The sequence below is a fragment of the Coregonus clupeaformis genome, unplaced genomic scaffold (assembly GCF_020615455.1).
Source record: "Coregonus clupeaformis isolate EN_2021a unplaced genomic scaffold, ASM2061545v1 scaf0700, whole genome shotgun sequence".
Taxonomy (NCBI): Eukaryota; Metazoa; Chordata; class Actinopteri; order Salmoniformes; family Salmonidae; genus Coregonus; species Coregonus clupeaformis.
Window position 1 is genome coordinate 174,009 of NW_025534155.1, and position 18,087 is coordinate 192,095.

General features: G+C 42.6%; 1 pseudogene; it reads left to right on the plus strand.

Annotated features, from left to right (window-relative positions):
* Window positions 1–2,626: 2,626 nt before the first annotated feature.
* On the plus strand, window positions 2,627–16,475 carry LOC121543872 (annotated as a pseudogene).
* Window positions 16,476–18,087: the final 1,612 nt, after the last annotated feature.

An 18,087-nucleotide genomic window follows, 5' to 3' on the forward strand; every position in this document is an offset into this window, starting at 1 on the left:
AATTTCACACTGTAAATATAGTTATATTGAGCACATTCATTTAGATCTGTTTTATTGAAACTGTACATACTGTAATGGTTCCTATCATTGTACTGTATTGCATGTTAATGTATTTTGAGAAGATAAAGTGTAACACAACACCTACGTTTCAGAAGTGTTTCATGGTTTCACCCAGAATGCAATTATCAAAGATGTTTTGATAGGAATATTAAGTTCTATGGCCCTATGTTTTTTGTATTCTCAAAACCAAGACATTTACTTAAGTCACCTGCGAATGCACACAAGCATGTACGCACGCATGCACTCACATGCACGCACACACATACTGTATACACACTCACTTGGTCATGTAGAAGAGTGTGGATTGCAATTGTACCACGACCGTAAGGAAACATTGAAGTAATTTTATCATTAGACCACTTTTAGTCTACTTTTATCTAATTGAATTTAGTCATCAACTGCAGTAGAATATCTGATGTGGAATAAGTATACAGTGCATACGGAAAGTATTCAGACCCCTTGACTTTTTCCACATTTTGTTACCTTACAGCCTTATTCGTGGTCCTCTGTAGCTCAATTGGTAGAGCATGGTGCTTGTAATGCCAGGGTAGTGGGTTCGCATGACTGTAAGTCGCTTTGGATAAAAGCGTCTGCTAAATGGCATATTATATTATATATTATTATATTATATTCTAAAATATATTCAATAAAAAATGTTCCTCATCAATCTACACACAATACCCCATGATGACAAAGCGAAAACAGCATTTTAGAATTTTTTGCAAATTTATAAAAAATTAAAAACAGAAATACCTTATTTACATAAGTATTCAGACCCTTTGCTATGAAACTTGAAATTGATCTCAGGTGCATCCTGTTTCCATTGATCATCCTTGAGATGTTTCTACAACTTGATTGGAGTCCAACTGCGGGAAATTCAATTGATTGGACATTATTTGGAAAGGCACACACCTGTCTATATAAGGTCCCACAGTTGACAGTGCATGTCAGAGCAAAAACCAAGCCATGAGGTCGAAGGAATTGTCCGTAGAGCGCCGAGACAGGATTGTGTCGAGGCACAGATCTGGGGAAGGGTACCAAAACATTTCTGCGGCATTGAAGGTCTCCAAGACCACAGTAGCCTCCATCATTCTTAAATGGAAGAAGTTTGGAACCACCAAGACTCTTCCTAGTGCTGGCACCCCGGCCAAACTGAGCAATCAGGGGAGAAGGGCCTTGGTCAGGGAGATGACCAAGAACCTGATGGTTACTCTGACAGAGCTCCAGAGTTCCTCTGTGGAGATGGGAGAACCTTCCAGAAGGACAACCATCTCTGCAGCATCCACCAATCAGGCCTTTATGGTAGAGTGGCCAGACGGAAGCCACTCCTCAGTAAGGGCACATACAGCCCGCTTGGAGTTTGCCAAAAGGCGCCTAAAGGACTCTCAGAACATGAGAAACAAGATTATCTGGTCTGATGAAACCAAGATTGAACTCTTTGGCCTGAATGCCAAGTGTCACATCTGGAGGAAACCTGGTACCATCCCTATGGTGAGACCTGAGAATAGCTATGCAGCGACGCTCCCCATTCAACCTGACAGAACTTGAGAGGATCTGCAGAGAAGAATGGGAGACACTCCCCAAATACAGGTGTGCCAAGCTAGTAGCGTCATATCCAAGAAGACTCAAGGCTGTAATCGCTGCCAAAGTGCTTCAACAAAGTACTGAGTAAAAGGTCTGAATACTTATGTAAATGTATATTTCAGCTTTTAATTAATTAAAATTAATTTTTAAAAACCTGTTTTTGCTTTGTCATTGTGAGGTATTGTGTGTAGCTTAATGAGGGGAAAAAAACGATTTAATCAATTTTAGAATAAGGCTGTAATGTAACAAAATGTGGAAAAAGTCAAGGGGTCTGAATACTTTCCGAATGCACTGTACATATCATATGTTGCCTGCTCCTGTACATGCTCTTGAGATTATATGTGTAGTAATGTTAACAACTACTCTGTTACAAGTTGAACATGTGTAGATGTTTCCTGTTATTCCCTTCCATACCACTATATCCTGATGATTCAATTATACTGTCTGTATATCGCCATAAATTGGAATAATGTTTTAGTTATTTATCTCAATGATTATGTCACAGGGTGGAAAAGTGACAGGCTCTAAGGTCTGAGTTGAGCAGGCAGAGGCAAAAACTATATTTTTAACATTTATTTTCATAGGGCATAGTTTACAGTTGTCACCGTTTCAGTAATCAAGTTTCAACACATGAAAAATTATTTACAATTCAGTGAGAATGCTTCATCTCCGTATCAAATCATCAGACAAGCATTCAATCCAAACCAAAGAAATAAAGGGGCACATTAAGCGGTTCAGGCCAGCAGGTAGGTTGCAACAAGGATCCACCCAAAGCAAATGTTTCACACAAAAATAAATAAACCCCCATATTTACTCATAGCAAACAACAAAGTCCTCTTGAGCATGAAGTCCTCCAATACCTGCTAGCAGCCCTCCCACATGGTGCCCTGGGGCAGGCAGGGCCGTTCTTGTAGTCTTCTACTAACACAACACATTATTTGATCTTGTCATCGGGACGTTAAGTGACGGTCACAAGGAAATGTTCTCTAGGAGGCTTTTGTCTAGTTCCCTCTGTGGTCCTGGGACGTCAATGAGGACCAGATAAATATGTTTTTAGGACGTTCTCAAGACATTCAGTCTATCAGTTGTCAGGATGTATATAATGGTCCCAAAGAAACGTCACTAGGGTGTTGTAACGGATCCTGTCCGTTAGTGGTTAGATTCCAGTATTTTGCAGAAGTATCTCTTGTGTTCCCTCCTTAAATGCCCGGTCATGATACAAGCAGCCCTGTTGATGATTCACTGGAGCTGGTTGAGACCTGTCTTATTGCACTGAAGTAGTGCTGGAAGTCAAACTATGGCACAGTAGTGCAGGTGATTAGTTATCATGGTATGGTAAATGATCAGGAGGATGTCCTTGGAGACAACATCGGACATTGGGGTGTATAAATGAATCAATCAGATTCAGTTGTCTACAGAATGTTTACCTACATCAACATCAACAGTGACCTTATTTTTGTTGAGTGTGAAGGTAAGAGGATATTACAATCTAATACTATTTGGAATTGCTGTCTATTACATTATATTTTCTGCCTTACACAACCTTACATTAACTGTTGATTTACATAACAGTTATGTCATAACAATAATGTCATAATTCAGCAGTGGGTTGAATTCAGATGGGCGTGATGTTCCCATAATCCAATCCTTTACTTAAATGCATGCTGTTTGCAAGTAGGCTATGTTGTTGACTCTCCTGGGGCTGGCAGGCTCTATTGGTGCGACTGTCCCAAGTAATCACATCTTTAATTCCATTTCCTCCTGTTAACTGACAGATATACAGCCTGGTCTCAGAGCATTTTGTATTATTCTGTACTTATATCTGAGAAGCTTCATTTAGTATGATATGTTACTTTTGGTATGTGTTCCGCATTTACTCACAGAATAATACGAAATGCTCTGAGACCAGGTTGAGATATAATGCCCTTTAGATTAACAGGTCAATGTCTCTTACTATGAAACGTGAGGTTATATTATATCTCAATGTATTTATGACACCAACAGGCAGATTTATGTACTAGGATCACAGTCCGGGGCCTTGGCGTAAAAAAATGATGAAAGCGTTACGGAGCCGATTAAAGCATCAAATTTGGTAGGGATGCTCTTTGGGATGTATTAATTGTCCCCAACGATGAAATCGGGGAGGGGACTGTGGATCGGTCTGCGTCTGTCCGTCCGTCCATCTGTCCGTTCGTTAGTCAAACCCGATATCTCAGACACCGCTGGGCCGATTTTGACTAAACTTGTGTGAATGATGCGTCTTGCCATAGAGATCCGGCATTTACAAAATTTCACTGATTGGCCCAAGGCGGGAGCTATAGCAAAGACCTGAAATGTGTGAGTCACACCAGAGAGCGAAGTGAGAGGGACAATTGGGACCAAAATCTGTGGTGTTTTTTATTTGGCACGTGACATGGAGTACAGGGAGTGGACTAGCTAAAGAGACTGGTACCCAGGCTAATCGCCTTCCATTTTTGAAGACATTTATTTTCTGAGCAGCCAATTGAGTATCTGGTCAATATAATGGATAATCTGTGGTCACACAAGATAACATACATTTGTTTGTCACACGCGATATCTCAATTGGCCCAATTGGCAATGCATCCTTTCTGGGGGAAGAGATGTTGTTGATATTAGAAGGGGTTCCCAAAAATGGGGGCATGGCACCCCTATTACATTTTTTTTTACATAATATAGCTGACAATATGGAATCAGATTTTGGAAATGTGATATTACTGTTGACTTTTTGTAGCCATGTACATGTATAATACAAATCTTGTGTATTTGTAAACTGGCAGAACTGGCCTGGAAACACCCCAACTCAACCTGTAAACCACTCAAATGTGGTTTGAATCACCTCAACAAATGTCCAAAAGGTTAAAAACATAATGTTATCAAGTTTTAAAATTGCCAACACACCCAAGGAGTTGTATTATGTAGCTTATTGATGTAGCTAAAAACATTTCTCCCCACGCTGCAGACGTCTGAATTGGTCCGCTAATACAGGAGAAGTAAAGACCAAGTGCACAACTTTTATGAGAAAAAATGTTTACCGCACTGCAGAGGGCTTTATTGGTCCGTTAATACAGGCAAGACCGTCACGCTAATTAGGCAGGATTAGATTGAAGAGGCCTTTTCTGTAGCCTACAGGCTGGAGATAAAATGTATGAAAATACAATGAGACAGACACATTTTAGATCATGCAGGTTTCTCCGATCATAGCGTAACCTAAATGGCGGCCAATCAAAACAAAATGTGCTGACACGTTAACAAACAACATATCCTAAAAACAGGACAGCAGTCTTTTTTTGGTGCATTCCAGACCTTGATTTGGCTCAAACATAGATGTCTATGTTCGGTTCAGATTTTGTCTGGTCTGGACCAGCCTTGATTTGCCCCAAACATAGATGTCTAAATGATGTCTTTTCAACTTTAATTCAGAACTGAAAATGAACCTGATTTCAACGTCCGGAAAATAATATTTTCAATGTCTGGAAAATAGGTATTTTCAACGTCCGGAAAATACGTATTTTAGACTTATTTTCAACGCCATTTGTATTACTGGGACTATTCTAGTTTTGTGGGGCTGCAATGTTGAATACAGGAGTAGCAAAGGCCCAGTACACTACTTTTGAAAGAAAAACTAAGGGAAAGTTGTAAGGTGCTGGGTATGCCCATGATGGGGTTGCCAATTTCAGGGACAGCAGACTCATTCTTGAAGGCAGCACGCTTGACCGAAACCAGGCACAGTCATCAAGTTACTTTGCTTTCATTGTCAAAACTCCTGAAAGATGCTTGGTTGTTGGAGTCCACATGCTCTTCTTTTGATACATGGAAAGCAGAAAGCAGGTATCCAACCTTCCAGCTCTGGAACTTTGTTCTTGAATTTGAAAGATTGACCGTGCACACAGAACTAGAGATTTTGGTCTTTGTGTTGATAAGATGCCTTGACACCCTGGTTCTTTGCACTGGACATAATAAACTACGCAAGGTGGATTCCTATCCACATTCGAGACATGAAAGCTCTACCAGCTAAAATCAGAGAAGAATTCTCAGACTTCTGGGTCCTGCCAAAAACACAAAACAAGTTCTAATACATGCCACTTGACCAGGCCCATGAGCAAAACCATTAGCTGGTAAAAAGGATCAGGGGGAGCCATTGGTCTAACAGAGAACCCCACTGCCTTCCAGAGATGGATGGTAGCAGGATCTGAGCAGACCAGACTACTGGTTGATTTTGAATTTCAGCTTTTGAATTTAGAGTCCCTTTTTAAAACAAAATCTTGAACACGAGCAAAGTTCATCACAAAAGCAAACATTCAAAAAACAAGTAGCCAACTGTGCAACACAATCTCAAGCATTGGGATTCCATTCCTGGATAAATGTCCAGAGCTTCTGGTTTTGGATACACTTAATTGTGCAAGTAAAGATGCCATTACCACTGTCTGCACCATTGAGCAACTATGCACTTAAAAACTACTACAATTGCTCAGAGAAAAAGTTTTTGTTTAACAAGTAATACTTTCTTTCTCTAAAAGGTAGGGGTCAAAATTATTGACAATCCTAAAGATTCTTATAAATAAAGTAGTCAAAAGTTTAGTATTTGGTCCCATATTCCTAGCACACAATGACTACATCAAACTTTTGACAATACAAACTTGATGGATGCATTTGCAGTTTGTTTTGATTGTGTTTCAGATTATTTTGTGCCCAATAGACATGAATAGTAAATGCATTGTGTCATTTTGGAGTCTCTTTTACTGCAAATAAGAATATATGTTTCTAAACACTTCTACATTCATGTGGATGCTACAATGATTACGGGTAAACCTCAATGAATCGTGAATAATGATGAGTGAGAAAGTTACAGAGGATCAAAGATCATACCCCCAAGCAGGGCTTGTGGTTGTCACGATCGTCGTATGGAGTAGACCAATGCGCAGCGTTAGTTGCGAACATACTTCTTTATTAAGTGAATAACGACAAAAACAACAAACACGATAACGTGACAGCCAACGGTCAAACACAAACCTAACTAGAACAAGATCCCACAAACACAAAGGGAAAACAGACAGTTTAAATATGGCTCCCAACATAGAAATACACCACATAGAATGACCACACCCTGGCTCAACATATAGAGTCCCAGAGCCCGGGTGTGACAGTACCCCCCCCTAAAGGCGCGGACTGCGACCGCGCCTCAACTTGAACAAAACAGGGGAGGGCTGGGTGGGCATTCCTCCTCGGCGGCGGTTCTGGCTCCGGGCTTGCCCACCACCCTCCAATAATCCCCCCATAGCGCCCCTGGTCCGATCTGGCCCCGCTGGCTGGAGCTGGACTGGACATAGTAGGAGCGGATAGCTTCAGCTCCGGTGTGGAGCAGCCGACCGGTACCTGATCAGGCACCGGTGACCCAGGCACGGGTTGTGCCGGACTGACGACGCGCACCCCTGACTTGGTGCGTGGAACAGGAACGGACCGGACCGGGCTGACGATGCGCACCCCTGGCTTGGTGCGTGGAGCAGCAACTGGCCAGACCGGGCTGACGATACGCACCCCTGGCTTGGTGCGTGGAGCAGGAACGGACCGGACCGGGCTGACGATGCGCACCCCTGGCTTGGTGCGTGGAGCAGCAACGGGCCGGACCTGGCTGACGATACGCACCCCTGGCTTGGTGCGTGGATGAGGAACGGGCCGGACCTGGCTGACGATACGCACCCCTGGCTTGGTGCGTGGATGAGGAACGGGCCTTACCAGGCTGACGACTCGCACCCCTGGCTTGGTGCGTGGAGGAGGAACGGGCCTTACCAGGCTGACGTCTCGCACCCATGGCTTGGTGCGAGTAGCAGGAACAGGCCGGGCCGGGCTGGCGACGCGCACCCCTGGCTTGGTGCGTGGAGGAGGAACGGGCCTTACCAGGCTGACGTCTCGCACCCCTGGCTTGGTGCGAGTAGCAGGAACAGGCCGGGCCGGGCTGGCGACGCGCACCGTAGGCTTGGTGCGTGGAGCAGCAACGGGCCTTACCAGGCTGACGTCTCGCACCCCTGGCTTGGTGCGAGTAGCAGGAACAGGCCGGGCCGGGCTGGCGACGCGCACCGTAGGCTTGGTGCGTGGAGCAGCAGCGGGCCTTACCAGGCTGACGTCTCGCACCCCTGGCTTGGTGCGAGTAGCAGGAACAGGCCGGGCCGGGCTGGCGACGCGCACCGTAGGCTTGGTGCGAGTGGCAGGAACAGGCCGGGCCGGGCTGGCGATGCGCACCGTAGGCTTGGTGCGAGGGGCAGGAACAGGCCGGGCCGGGCTGGCGACGCACATCGTAGGCTTGGTGCGAGGGGCAGGAACAGGCCGGGCCGGGCTGGCGACGCACACCGTAGGCTTGGTGCGAGGGGCAGGAACAGGCCGAGCCGGGCTGGCGACGCACACCGTAGGCTTGGTGCGAGGGGCAGGAACAGGCCGGGCCGGGCTGGCGACGCACACCGTAGGCTTGGTGCGAGGGGCAGGAACAGGCCGGGCCGAGCTGGCGACGCACACCGTAGGCTTGGTGCGAGTGGCAGGAACAGGCCGGGCCGGGCTGGCGACGCGCACCGTACACTTGGTGCGAGGGGCCGGAACAGGCCGGACCGTACTGGGGACACACACCACTGGCTCTACACCGGGATCTGGAACGGGCCGGACCGGACTGGTAACACACCCCAGTACCTCTCGCCGTGCCTCTACACCTCCCTTCCCTACTTTGACCAGTGGCCCCCGTAACCTGGTGGCCTTCTGAATTCGCCCCTTTTCTGCCTCCGTCAGCCCCGTCGTCCATGCCCTGTGCCCCCCCCCCTAATTTTTTTTGGGGTTGCCTCTCGTCCGTCCGACGACGACACTGTTGACGCCGTTGCTCCTCTCTCCGTCGCGCCTCTACCGTCTCACTCCATGGCCGGCGATCCATCCCGGCCAGGATTTCCTCCCAGGTCCAGGACCCCTGCCCGTCCAAGATCTGCTCCCACGTCCAGGCTGCCTGCTCCTGGACACGCTGCTTGGTCCTGGTATGGTGGGATCTTCTGTCACGATCGTCGTATGGAGTAGACCAATGCGCAGCGTTAGTTGCGAACATACTTCTTTATTAAGTGAATAACGACAAAAACAACAAACACGATAACGTGACAGCCAACGGTCAAACACAAACCTAACTAGAACAAGATCCCACAAACACAAAGGGAAAACAGACAGTTTAAATATGGCTCCCAACATAGAAATACACCACATAGAATGACCACACCCTGGCTCAACATATAGAGTCCCAGAGCCCGGGTGTGACAGTGGTCCTCTGTAGCTCAGCTGGTAGAGCACGGCGCTTGTAACGCCAAGGTAGTGGGTTCGATCCCCGGGACCACCCATACACAAAAAAAAATGTATGCACGCATGACTGTAAGTCGCTTTGGATAAATGCGTCTGCTAAATGGCATTATATTATTATAAAGTGCGACCATTTTTGGTTGCATATGCTCCTAAATATTTTGCTGTGCGACCTGTCATTTTAATTTGAAATCTGCGTCTAGAAAAATAATCACCCAGATACAAATTGTTGTAATGATTAGGCTTCGCTGTTTTCGAGTGAACTGGAGATAAAATTGAGCACAGATTCATTACTATCATCGTTGCACCATTACTACAGTGAAAACTGATAGGTTTCTAGCACAAACAGGTACAAATATATTCTCATATTACCGTGCATGCTGTCGTCTTTTTCTTCCTATCATGAATTGGCTATACATTCATAAACCATTTGGCAAGATGTCCCAAAACAACCCACGGGGCATTTGTTTATACCTTGTTCAGTCATGTAAAATCATTAGCTAGTTAGCTAACAATCTGGTTACTGAATTAACACTATATACAAACATTTGTGGGCACAGAAAGAAAGGAAAAGGGATAGCTTCTTCGGGAAATCAATGATCCTATCAGACCAATGAACTTGACGCTCTTAAAGAGAGTGTACAATTGTCCATTCAATAGGTAGTGCTTTTACACAATATAGAAACCTAATATTTAAAAAATGACTGTGATTTCAATGACAGGTTTTTGTCTCAACATTTTAGCTTTTTATAATAAATAAATGTCTTTATAGGGTTAAAATATTATTTTATAGGGCACAAAGGTAGCTAGACATTCGTATAGGCCCAATATAGGCTATATCTCAATCAATTAAAACAATCTTATTTTCTGGTGCTCCTAAATGTTATGTTGTGCTCCTAACTTTTTAATGTTGTGAGCACCAGTGCTACCAATGTAACATGTTAATCAAGAGCCCTGCCCCCAAGATATGTTAATCTCTCACCATTACCAATAACATGGAAGGTTTGTTAAAAGTAGGGCCCTTTCTTAAACAAGCCATACAAAGCTGGTTACAATTTCAATTTTATCATCCAGAAAAGACAGAACAAATATTACAACAAACATTATGGTTAAACTCAAACATACTGATTGATAAAAAAAAACATTATTTATGGATTTTTTAAAAATTCAAATGGTATTATTTTTATTAATGATATTATGAGTTACAGTGCCTTCGGAATGTATTCAGACCCTTTGACTTTTTCCACATTTTATTACGTTACAGCCTTATTCTAAAAGTCTTTGGGGACCTTTAACAAAATGTGACTGTCAGAACGGGTGTTGAATGTGGAGGATGAGGGCTGCAGTAGATAAATCAGATAGTGGGGAGTGAGGCCTAAGAGGGTTTTGTAAATAAGCATCAACCAGTGGGTCTTGCGACGGGTATACAGAGATGACCAGTTCCACAGAGATTATATAATTTTGTACCCCACTGTACATTATGCACATAGCAAAGTAATGCCATCTGCACTGTTATTTTAGTTGTCAGTTAATCTGACTATTCTCTGATCATTGATTTTACTACTTATTTCAGAATTATTTTAAGGTTTTCTGTATAGTTGTCTGATGTTGGTGGGGCATACCATAATTTGTTATGTTAATCCTGAATCACTATGATAAATATATACAGTACCAGTCAAATGTTTGGACATACCTACTCATTCCAGGGTTTTTCTTTATTTTTACTATTTTCTACATTATAGAATAATAGTGAAGACATCAAAACTATGAAATACCACATATGGAATCATGTACTAACCAAAAAAGTGTTAAACAAATCAAAATATATTTTATATTTGAGATTCTTCAAAGTAGCCACCCTTTGCCTTGATGACAGCTTTGCACACTATTGGAATTCTCAGAGAGGCAACAAAGAGACCAAAGATAACACTGAAGGAGCTCCACAGCGGAGATTGGAGTATCAGTCCATAGGACCACTTTAAGCCATACGTTCCACAGAGAAGGGCTTTACAGAAGAGTGGCCAGAAAAAAAGCCATTGCTTAAAGAAAAAAATAAGCAAACACGTTTGGTGTTCGCCAAAAGGCATTTGGGAGACTCCCCAAGCATATGGAAGAAGGTACTCTGGTCAGATGAGACTAAAATTGAGCTTTTTGGCCATCAAGGAACACGCTATGTCTGGCGTAAACCCAACACCTCTCATCACCCCGAGAACACCATCCCCGCAGTGAAGCATGGTGGTGGCAGCATCATGCTGTGGGGATGTTTTTCATCAGCAGGGACCGCAAAACTGGTCAGAATTGAAGGAATAATGTAAGGCACTAAATACAGGGAAAATCTTGAGGGAAACCTGCTTCAGTCTTCCAGAAATTTGAGACTGGGACGGAGGTTCACCTTCCAGCAGGGCAATGCATACTGCTAAAGCAACACTTGAGTGGTTTAAGGGGAAACATTTAAATGTCTTGGAATGACCTAGTCAAAGCCCAGACCTCAATCCAATTGAGAATCTGTGGTATGACTTAAAGATTGCTGTAGACCAGCGGAACCCATCCAACTTGAAGGAGCTGGAGCAGTTTTGCCTTGAAGAATGGGTAAAAATCCCAGCGGCTAGATGTGCCAAGCTTATAGAGACATACCCCAAGAGACTTGCAGCCGTAATTGCTGCAAAAGGTTGCTCTACAAAGTATTGACTTTGGGGGATGTGAATAGTTATGCACGCTCAAGTTTTCTGTTTTTTTTGTCTTATTTCTTGTTTGTTTCACAAACATTTTTTATTTTGCATCTTCAAAGTGGTAGGCATGTTGTGTAAATCAAATGATACAACCCCCCAAAAAATCTATTTTAATTCCAGCTTGTAAGGCAACAAAATAGGAAAAATGCCAAGGGAGGTGAATACTTTCGCAAGCCACTGTAAAATATATTTTGATTTGTTTAACACTTTTTTGGTTACTACATGACTCCATATGTGTTATTTCATAGTTTTGTTGTCTTCACTATTATTCTACAATGTACAAAATAGTAAAAATTAAGAAACACCCTTGAATGAGTAGATGTTCTAAAACTTTTGACCGGTAGTGTATATATATATATAATATATCTTCTTCTTTGGAGTTTAAGGGCGGTTGGCATCCAATATGTTGCATTACCACCCCCAACTGGACTATGACATAAATCCATTTTACTTTGTGATAGAAAATAAAGCAAATAAAAATAAATATTATTAATAATAATAATAATAATAATAATATGTAAAAACACCCTTCCAACTAACCCAACATTCATTAATAACCCATTACCCCATTCCACTACTTTGACCATATCTGCTCCTGCACCATGCCAACGGCCTGGGAGGACGGGACACCACCACTCAACACACACTGTAACTCTTCTGAAGTAAAATCTCGTATGTCCAAATACTTCTCTGCAGCTGCCACCACAAAATCTATTTTCTATGATTTTCGTTCCATTTCTGCGGTACAGTTGATAACCATTGCAATGAATGCTAAGAAGCCAACCTTACTGAAGCATATACTGTATCACTCGTTGGCCTATCCCTCTGTGCTGGCACAGATCTACTACTGTAGATTCATTACATCTACATCGGTGGCCATTTTGAATTCCGCATCCTCGTTAAGTTTGCAATGAGCACCCTGTCTAGGATGTTCATATCACCTGAGGAATGTTTGTACCAAATGTCATGCTTTAATCCATGACATTTTAGATTAGAAAACTATGTTATTCTGTTTTGACTGCATCATTAAATTGCTCCTCTATACTCACTCAAGTATATATTTCACTGCAGGAAATCTTGCCTTGCGTGGAAAAGCTACACAGTCAGACCTCATCGAGAACCCATGGCACGGTTTTAGTCATGCCTCCAATGCCATTGATGGGAACCGCGATTCACATTTTCATCATGGGTCCTGCACTGCCACTGATGAATCCACTAACCCCTGGTGGAGAGTGGACCTGCTTGAAACCTACATGGTCACCTCCGTCACCATCACCAACAGAGGGGATGCTGTTCCTGAGAGGCTTAACGGGGCTGAGATACGAATAGGAAATTCTTTAGTGGACAATGCCATTCATAACCCTTTGTGAGTCAAGATACTGTGTTTAAATTTTTTTTTATATACAATGTGTTGCTACTGTTTACATCCTTGAAGAGTTAAATTAGAGTGACCACAGTATAAATAGCAGACATACTGTACATAAAAACCCATGCAGACAGGACAGATAGAATCAAGCAATGCTAGTGAAAAGATTCAATCCCACTCATAGGTTACCAACAGACCAGAGGCACAGTTGTAGACATCAGCATATCATCTCCTGTGCCTTGTTTATTTAGTTTAAATAAAGTTATGTAGTATATGATGCAGTATCTTGACAGAGGTCAGTAAAAATTAATTTCTCTCTCCAGGGCTAAAACAATTGCCTCTGTGCCAGCCGGCAGTTCTCTCACCCTGGACTTTGACCCAGCATTTGAAGGACGTTATGTGACTGTGGTTCTACCAGGCCAGCAAAGACTTCTGACACTCTGTGAAGTGGAGGTTTATGGCTACCTTGCTCCAACTGGTAAGAACTTATATTATATATATATATATATATATATATATATATATATATATATATATACAGTGGGGAAAAAAAGTATTTAGTCAGCCACCAATTGTGCAAGTTCTCCCACTTAAAAAGATGAGAGAGGCCTGTAATTTTCATCACAGGTACACGTCAACTATGACAGACAAAATGAGGAAAAAAATCCAGAAAATCACATTGTAGGATTTTTAATGAATTTATTTGCAAATTATGGTGGAAAATAAGTATTTGGTCAATAACAGAAGTTTCTCAATACTTTGTTATATACCCTTTGTTGGCAATGACACAGGTCAAACGTTTTCTGTAAGTCTTCACAAGGTTTTCACACACTGTTGCTGGTATTTTGGCCCATTCCTCCATGCAGATCTCCTCTAGAGCAGTGATGTTTTGGGGCTGTCGCTGGGCAACACGGACTTCCAACTCCCTCCAAAGATTTTCTATGGGGTTGAGATCTGGAGACTGGCTAGGCCACTCCAGGACCTTGAAATGCTTCTTACGAAGCCACTCCTTCATTGCCCGGGCGATGTGTTTGGGATCATTATCATGCTGAAAGACCCAGCCATGTTTCATCTTCAATGCCCTTGCTGATGGAAGGAGGTTTTCACTCAAAATCTCACGATACATGGCCCCATTCATTCTTTCCTTTACACGGATCAGTCGTCCTGGTCCCTTTGCAGAAAAACAGCCCCAAAGCATGATGTTTCCACCCCCATGCTTCACAGTAGGTATGGTGTTCTTTGGATGCAACTCAGCATTCTTTGTCCTCCAAACACAACGAGTTGAGTTTTTACCAAAAAGTTATATTTTGGTTTCATCTGACCATATGACATTCTCCCAATCCTCTTCTGGATCATCCAAATGCACTCTAGCAAACTTCAGACGGGCCTGGACATGTACTGGCTTAAGCAGGGGGACACGTCTGGTACTGCAGGATTTGAGTCCCTGGCGGCGCAGTGTGTTACTGATGGTAGGCTTTGTTACTTTGGTCCCAGCTCTCTGCAGGTCATTCACTAGGTCCCCCCGTGTGGTTCTGGGATTTTTGCTCACCGTTCTTGTGATCATTTTGACCCCACGGGGTGAGATCTTGCGTGGAGCCCCAGATCGAGGGAGATTATCAGTGGTCTTGTATGTCTTCTATTTCATAATAATTGCTCCCACAGTTGATTTCTTCAAACCAAGCTGCTTACCTATTGCAGATTCAGTCTTCCCAGCCTTTGACAGCTCTTTGGTCTTGGCCATAGTGGAGTTTGGAGTGTGACTGTTTGAGGTTGTGGACAGGTGTCTTTTATACTGATAACAAGTTCAAACAGGTGCCATTAATACAGGTAACGAGTGGAGGACAGAGGAGCCTCTTAAAGAAGAAGTTACAGGTCTGTGAGAGCCAGAAATCTTGCTTGTTTGTAGATGACCAAATACTTATTTTCCACCATAATTTGCAAATAAATTCATAAAAAATCCTACAATGTGATTTTCTGGATTTCTTTTTCTCAATTTGTCTGTCATAGTTGACGTGTACCTATGATGAAAATGATAGGCCTCTCTCATCTTTTTAAGTGGGAGAACTTGCACAATTGGTGGCTGACTAAATACTTTTTTCCCCCACTGTATATATTCTCTGTAATCATAGTCTAAATATTATCCACTCTTCTTAAAGTAACCTCTATGATTACAGTGAATGAATATGCTTACACAAGTTCAAACAATTGTTTGATAAGATGACTCATGAGAGTTATTGTGCATTATGCTCTATTTTGTCCAGGAGATAATGTGGCTCTATATGGAAAGGCCACCCAGTCGTCTTTGTATGAGTTTGGCATGCCCAGCAACGCTATTGACGGGAACCGCAACGCTATTTGGATAGGAGGGTCCTGCACCCACACTCTCGAGGACATGAACGCCTGGTGGAGGGTGGACCTTCTGAAGACCTACAAAGTGTTCTCCATCGCCATTACCAACACAGTCGACAGTGTTCCCAGCAGACTCAATGGAGCTGAGATTCGCATTGGAAACTCCTTGGAAAACAACGGCATCAACAATCCCAGGTGAATTACTGTAGTAGAGTTGAGGTCCTTTTTATACGTTTTAAAGATTAGTTGAAGCAAAAAAGGATGGAAAACCAACCTAGCCAATCAGGAGCCAAGTTGGAACTATAACCATATTCGTACATTTATCCTGGCTAAGGTACTTACCGGGTACCTTAAAGGGGCAATCTGCGAATGGTACATCCATTTTTTGACTTTTAAATTAATGATTTTATACCCATTGATTGTTGAAGTATATAGCTCATAAATACCTCATGAGCTTAGTTCAGAACCCAAAATATAAACTTGTTTTACTCCAATGTTTGTAAACAATGTAGATGTAAATTGACACGGTATAGTCTCAAAACATTGTTTAAACTATAATGTTGATATCATAGTTGGTCAGTACTTGCATCCATAGCTCTGCCTATGATTTTGAAAGAGGTTACATTAATCCAGCCTCATCCCTCAGTTTTTTTTACCAAAACAGTTGCGGGGTGCCGCTTTGTTATTGTTTGAACTGCAGATGGGCGGCTAGAGATAGCGGCTAGATATCAATTTGAAATTGAGCAGAAGTTGCTATAGTAGTTTGTTTATCTTTTATCCTGCAGGTGTGCTGTGATTTCCTCTATCCCAGGTGGCAATTCAAGCACCTTCCAGTGTAATGGCATGGAGGGTCGATATGTCAACGTGGTCATTCCAGGGAGGAAGGAGTACCTGACCTTGTGTGTGAGGTGGAGGTGTACGGGTCACCCCTGGATGGGACTGGGCCTACATGTAACTAAATCAGATCATTAAGTCTTAACAGCACCCTGCAATGTTTGGGGGCTGTATTGTCTTACAGAAAACAATTAAACATGTTTTGTATACTTTCACTATGTTAATTATCAAAAATGTGTATTTACTTTCAGTATACAAAAACGAATTTGGTACACTATTCTGGAAGTTCTGTTTGTACACTGTTTTTGGATGTTTGGGTATAAATTGGCAAACATTTTTTGTAAAACTTTTAGCCTAATTATTGGTTAGATGGTTATTATTAATACCTAGAAATACATGTAATGCTGTAATACTAATGCTATTATGTTAGAATTAATGGTCCCGCTTTAAATGACGTTCAGATTATAAAGGCTTCGTAAAGCCTTCATAATGCCTTCATAAGCACTATATACTTCTGTTACAAAGCATCTATAACCGTATGTCATCCTTTATAAAGGGTTCATAAATGTGGCATAACTGTGTGACATAATCGCCAATGTCAAATGTGACATAATCCACTAGGTCGAATATGATGTAAACATGTGCTTTATAAAGGGTGACATGCTGAAGGATGGCAACGCTCTAAAGTGATGTCATGTTAGTCACATTACACCTAATCTCGTTCCCAAACACTTCCGCCCAAATGCTCAGAAGGTCACTTCCTGGTGAGGCCTGATCACCCTCACTAGAAAGACTGGAGACATTGGGTGAGATGTAAACACTAATAATTAGAAGAAGTTTATAATTCATCAATAGTCCTATGTGTATTTCGAATCAAGAGAAGGACAGAGAGAGAGTGCTGCCTCTGAATGAGGGACACCTGTCTCTAGTCTATTTTACCATTACCTTATGGGATACAATTATTTCCTTATGGAGTTATCAAGAGTTGTAATTCTAATTTGATTTGTTTTTGATTTAACAGGCAGTGTTGTTGTTTATTGGGTCTCGTCATCTTTTGGTCATTTTTTGGTCATTTCCCTCACGCTTCATAACATGTGCCGCCGGTTTTCCTCGCAGACCCCCACTGGAAAGCTCCGCAGGCAGAATCAATCATCGCCAAATTGTCGTGGAAATTCTTACACAGGGACACTTGAAGTCAATCTTAAATTAATGTCACGATCGTCAGGGAGAGACCAATGCGCAGCGTTGAAGGTGAACATATTTATTTAATTAATGATCACACGATCAAAACAACAGACGATAACGTGATGTCTACGGTTCAACACAAACCAAATAAGAACAAGAAACCACAAACACAAAGTGAAAGACAGACAGTTAAATATGGCTCCCAATCAGAGACAACCAGCTGACACTCGTTGCCTCTGATTGGGAGTCACTCAGGCCAACATAGAAATACAAACATAGAATTACACACCCTGGCTCAACATAACAGTGTCCCCAGAGCCAGGGCGTGACAATTAATCATTGTCTACTGTCAACGTGCTGGAGAGGTTCTAACAAACAATGAACCATAGTGAACATCTGTCAGAATCTCTAACGGGGCAGTCCCGTTAGTTCCCTTATATACTGACAAGTTATATTTGCATGATTTAGCTTATTCATGATTAATTAATCATTAACGTTTGCTTCATTTATGTGACCGACCAATTCTGGGTCATGCATGTGACAGACCAATACCTCACGAGGCTTCTTCTCTCTAAGCTGAGACCTTGAAACTGAGATATCCCTTTCTCTAAAGAAGGTTCTGGGCGTACTGTCAAATTGCAG